Here is a 6,316-nt window from a genome sequence, read left to right as displayed (position 1 = left end):
TGCTATACCCCAGCTGTGATTTCTAAAGTTTACAAAGGCAATGTTTTTAGAATTCTATCTTCTAACTAAGATTTCACACCCACTCAGCCCTTTGAGAAAACTCATTTACAGCTTTTCTTGCTATATTGGACAGATTGGCTATGCATGACATAGATGAACTCCAGGTTTTTATTGTGTGTTAAAAGGGACAATGATATCCCCTATCTCACACTCCACCCTCAATCCCCCAACTTTAATTCCCAAGTTTCCTTTTTTAATGACAAAAAAAACCACACACCATTTTTGGTGTCCAGATGTTTCTCAGAAATGCAAATGGGTCTTGTCATTGAAGATCCACATGGTCCTCAGATTTTCTTCAGATTCACTGAGGAGAAAACCCCTATCAGCCAGGAAGAGGAAAAATGAATGATGTTTGGGACCAGCATATGGCTGATTGGGCTCCACAGCCTAAAGACCACCAGAGTATTGCAGACTCTTGGACCCAAAAATGCTGAATTTTGCCAAATCAGTCACTAAATATGGTCATTACATTTTTTTGTTTATTTATTTTGGCAACTCTTTCAAATGAAATTAATGCCCTACAGAAGGCTGAGAGGCAGCATTTTGTAGTGGGTAGAATGCTGGATCTGGAGTCAAGAAGACTCCTGTTGAGGTCCTATTTCTTTGTTGCCCTATTAAATTCATTAAACTCTTCTCAACCTCTATTTTCTCCTCTGCAAAACAAATGGTTGGACTGGATGATCTCTAATATCCTTTCCAGCTCTCAATTTGTTATCTTATAAACTCTGACAGTGATAATATTCACATGGGAAAATAACAATGGATATCTATACAAAGTATCTGAAAAGTCTTAATGTAGTTTTAAGGTATAGTGTATTGCTTAATAGTTATAATTTTATATATGTATCTATAAGCTTATATGATAAGTAATGATAATAAAAACAAATATCAAGAGAATATAATCAAGTTTTAAATACAATAATATAAAATAATAGCTTTAAACTCTACTAAGACTTTTAGAACATTATATTATTGGCCATATCAACTTGAAAGCAAAAATTCAAATATTGATTGATATTCTCTGATAAATAAATATCTTTCTTTAAAAAAATAAAAAAAATATTTCTTTCTGAACATTTATTGCATCACAGAATTTTAGAGGTAGGAAAAATCTCAGGGATTTTGGAAGCCAACTTCCAATGGAAATAAAATTAGTTATACATCTTCTGTTTTTCCTCTTCTACTCAATGTTGTATGAGCTAAGGGAATGATAGAAATGAAAAGAGTATCTCAGATTCTCAATTACTATGCCCAACATCTCTGTTTACCACAATTTGGGGTAAAGTGGGTTATAACTATAAAGTTAGCTTATATGTTATGACACAAGTTATAATCAACAGTACATCTCCAGTCTTCTGCCCAAGGTGTTTATTGTCTTTCTTTTATTTTTTTAAACAGAGTAATCTTTATTCATTAAGCACATTCCCTATCATCTCATTTTTGTAAGGCAAAAAAAAGTACAGAAAATGAAAAGAAAAACAGGAAGAGGGAAGGGAGAAAAGGATAGTAAAAAAGAGGGACAAGGAAGAAGAAATAGCTATAGCTCTAGAGAAGGAATTCAATAAATCACAGATCCTGAAACAGGAAAACACTCAGCTCAACCAAACTGGACCTATTAAATAAGTATCCTCCTCTTCCCCATAAAATACCAAGGAAGGTTAAAAGCTAATAATTATTTGAGTCTCATCAGTGTTAACACACATATACACATAGATATTCATACAAATGAAACCCAGAAATACATTTGAAGTAATACTTCAGAAATATGAAATCATTAGGGAGAAAACTGATTTCTCAACTTTGTTAGTTACAGGTGGTACTCTAAACATGGTAGTGGTGGTGGTGTTATCCAAAGCCCTGCTACTTTTAGAAGCAGAACAATATTTAGAGTTAGGAGAGAGATGGACTTTATTCCAAGCACAATGAAAGCACAGGGGTAGTTGGAATTAGTGGAACTGCAAGGTGGCATCAGAGGCCTTCACTGTAATGAGCAAAAGGATAATGGTATGGAAGGAGGAAAAAGACAGGGTAGAGGATTAGGAGAAGTTGATGCTGAGGTGGTCAGAGATCATGTCAGAAGCTGCCTGAGAGGAGGGGTTAGCATCTTCCAAACTGACATTGATTAGATCCTGGGCCAGGCTAATATAGACCTTCGATCCAGTGATGTTAACCTGCCTATCAATACATCCTTCCACTGGATTTGCATTTTTTATCTGAATCCCAGATGAATATCATTGATTTTTGTGCTTTAATGCCTAAATATGCAGTTAATTAAATCATTTGGAATGGTGAGTTTGTGAGAAATAGTTTGAGCAGATGTACCCAAACCTGCATTTAATCTGGTCTTGCCATGTCTCATGGGAAAATAAGAATCTTGCATTGCCAAATGATGCACCAGTCCCTCCAATGATAAATGTGTCTGTGGAATGGCACACTGTCTTTGAATGGTAGAGATTTGACCACTACAAAGATGACTGGAGAACTGAACCAATTGGCACGGTATCATCATAGCTGTTAGGGGAGACTGAAAGAGATCTCCCAAATGACTATGCAGATCTATTTGACACTCTCAATGATAGACTGTAGGATATCAAGAATAGTGATATAATGCTCAATTGAGTTGGTAGCATATCCCCTGCCCCCTGAACCTGTGCCCCTGTATGATCTTATTTCCTTGATATTACATCCTCTTCTTCTCATGAGAGAGCCTCACTGTTTAGCAAGAACCATAAGTCTAAGGGTGACTGGGGGAGTGGTGGTCAACTGGCAGCTATATTATTGATCATGGAACTGCTAATGTCTTCTTTAAATTTGCCAGTTATCATAGCAAAGACTTTAAAGATGGCACTGGTATGTCCAGAAAGAGTAATTATTTTGTCAGGACAATTCCCTTCTGAGATGTTTTTACCACTCTTCGTGTATCTTCTCAACCCATTCTTCTTTCTTTCCAATGATACTTCCAACTTCCTTTCCATGCAGAAGTAGCTGAATGGGAGAGTGACACTAAATCTCCCTTCAATCACACCAGTATTCATATTCAGTGTTCAAAGAATCTTGACTTTGTAAAGTGATTGAGTCTTTATTGGTGGAAGTAGAAGGTAAACTTTGATACACTAGGTGAATGAAGGGAAGGAGGGAATAAAAGCTGGGGACAGAAGGGAAGGTAAGGGGTTCCTATAGGCTGACGGAGGAGAAATGGGGAGAAAGAAAGAGGTGAAGAGTGTCTCTGGGGTGGGTGGAGTGCAGCAGAGGGCAGGCAGACCAGAGAGGATGAAGTCTATGGCTACTCAGTCTAGTGCATCTGTTGGTTTGAGTTTTCTATTGCCATATATATTATATATATTATATATATATATATGTATATATATATATATATATACATATATATGTGTGTGTGGTGATGTATGTATGTATACATTTATACAGATTTCTGGTATTATTTGATTCTGATATGTTTGTAACCACAAGGAAAACATATTAATAAGAGACACATACAGTGCTTAAATATATATGAAATTCCTTGTACACATTTTCATGTAAATTGTCACAAAGTGATACAAATTAATTTGCATACATTATCTTTAACTCTCACTGTCCTGTGAGATAAGAGGAAACTTTTGAGCTGAATAATTTTCCTGTTTGTTATTATACATTTGCTATATCATATGAAAATATAACATGTGAATCTTTATTAGCCAAGCTTTGTATATTGCAAATATTATCTTTTAATTATGATTCAACATGCCAACTGGTTTCAAAAGATTATTTGTTAGGAAACCCTAATAAAATGAATTGTTCATTAGAAAGTCCTGGTCAGATGTGAAATGAGACATTTCTTTCCTTAGCATCTTCCCTTTTCCATATCCTCATGCTCTAACCATTACTTTTTTCTTATCTAAAATAAACAAATGCACAGAGAAACAAACAAAAACCTTTTTAAGAGAATTGAATAAAGATTTTTCCTATTCACAAAAGAAATGATGGCTAAATCACTTTATTTCTTCTTTGAATTCCAGATTTTCAGAAACAGCAATTGTTTGGCCCAAAGCTGAAATGTTTAATTTGAAATAAAAAAGGAAAATATGTTTGATCAATGTATGTCTCCTAAAGGCATCTCGTCATGATATAATGAGCAAATCACATTACCTTCACATCACTAGGAACTAAATATAGCTGCTTTTATTTTAGGACACACAGAGTAAGCTATCTTTTTTCTCCTCTGAGGGGCTTGCCTACAACTTTACAAGATGAGGGGATGGGATTGGGAGGAAGATAAAAAAAGTCCACTACACTTATGTGGAAATCATAACGATTGTCAATAATTACAGCAATTTAGGGGCTGAGTGGTGAATGCCACTCATTCTTAATCAGCCCAGGCTGGAAGCACAATGTTGTATAATGCAAAGTATTGAGCACAGCCTAATTAGGATTGCCTATGCATACAGTTTTCAAAGATGACATTGGCAAGTGTATTTTTACTGTGTTCAGTCTATCTAAGAGAAAATAGCAATCAAGGAGTCTATAGATTTTTTTTAAACAAGTAACACCCTCTAAATGTATTAGAACATGAAGTAGATTATTTGAGCTGTTAGCAGGTAGTATCAATGTCAGGATTTTAGAATTCATACCTCTTCTGATTTTCAAAGGCCTTTTTTTTCTAGTTGTAAAAGGATACAGATTTGACAAATTAAGACACTCTTTCCAACTACATAGCATCCATACCTTTGTGATGCTTATCAATCTCCCTTTTCAAATTATACAGTATGACCACAAGTCAAAGAATACTATTATAATCTCCCAAGAATTAAAGTGAAAAATAATCACATATTTACATAGAGCTTTAATACTTTAAAGATCTTATTTGATTAGTGCAGTGGATAGATCACTGGCCCTGGAATCAGGAGGACTTGAATTCAAAATTGACCTCATCCATTTACTATCTGTGTAACCTTGAGCAAATCACATAAGCCCAATTGCCTCTTCCCCTTCCCGCCCTTGCCAAAAAAAAAAAAAAAAAAAAAAAAAAAAAAAAAGAAAGAAAAGAAGAATATTATCATCAGCTAGTAACATGTGAAGTAGTACTCCATTGAGATCCTGGTAATATTGATAGATAGTAAGAAAGATGCATATTGGATGGCTGGAACCCTGTGGCAAAAGCAGTTTTAATGAATTCAAGTTCATATGCCCAAAGGGCTATAAAACTGTGCATATCCAGCAGTGTTTCCACTGGGTACTATCATCCCAAAGAAGAGGGAAAAGAACCCACATGTGCAAAACAAAAAAAAACATAGCAATCTTTTATGTAGTGGCAAGGAACTAGAAATTGAGTGGATGTCCATCAGGGGAGTGGCTGAATAATTTGATATATGAATGTAATGAAATATTATTGTTTTGTAAAAAAGTGATGAGCAAGCTTATCTCAAAAAAAGCCTGAAAAGACTTAATTGAAATGAAGCTAAGTGAAGTGAACAAAACCAAGAGAACACTATAGACAGTAGCAACATGATTTTCTGATGATCAGCTGGGATGGACTTAGCTCTTTTCAATAAGGAAGTGATTCAAGGCAATAGCCATAGACTTGTGATGGCAAAGCCATCTACATTCCAAAAGAAAACTATGGAGAACGAATGTGGATTAAGACATAATATTTTCACCTTTTGTTGCTGTTGTTTGCTTGCTTTATTTTTCTCATGGTTTTTAAAAAATTCTTGATTTTTCTTGAATAATAAATATATAAATATGTTTAGAAGAATTTCACATGTTTAACCTATATTGGGTTGTTTGCTGTCTTGGAGAGGGGGAAAAGGGAAAAAAAAGTTATGGATTCAATGTTTTGCAAAGGTGAATGTTGAAAACTATCTTTGCATGTATTTGAAAAAATAAAATACTATTAAAAATTAATCCATGTTCAGTATATCCTACATAAAGTTGCCCTAATCAGTATTCATTTGCAATTAGTCAAGTCAACTGAAGTATTCTATTAAGGATTCATTAGATTCTGTGCTAAACATGGGAGATACAAAGAAATGCAACATAGTCTCTGATCTCAAAGAACTCAATCAAATGTGGAAGGTAATCTATCAGTAACTATGTATAAATGATCCATGCATATACTTTGTATACATATACACATGTGCACATGCATTGTGTATATATGTATATATATTTATATACACATATATATATATATTAATATATACATGAGTACACACATGTATGTTGGAAATCATCTCTGAGGAAAGGCTCTAGCATTAAA

The 6,316-nt window shown here is 34.4% G+C and overlaps 1 pseudogene; it reads right to left on the bottom strand.

Annotated features, from left to right (window-relative positions):
* Nucleotides 1-2,096: 2,096 nt before the first annotated feature.
* LOC141547313 (poly(rC)-binding protein 2 pseudogene) lies at nucleotides 2,097-3,095 on the bottom strand (annotated as a pseudogene).
* Nucleotides 3,096-6,316: the final 3,221 nt, after the last annotated feature.

Source organism: Sminthopsis crassicaudata, chromosome 6, assembly GCF_048593235.1.
Source record: "Sminthopsis crassicaudata isolate SCR6 chromosome 6, ASM4859323v1, whole genome shotgun sequence".
Lineage (NCBI taxonomy): Eukaryota > Metazoa > Chordata > Mammalia > Dasyuromorphia > Dasyuridae > Sminthopsis > Sminthopsis crassicaudata.
The sequence above is the reverse complement of the archived record's forward strand: the minus strand, read 5'-3'. Positions and strand labels throughout refer to the sequence as shown.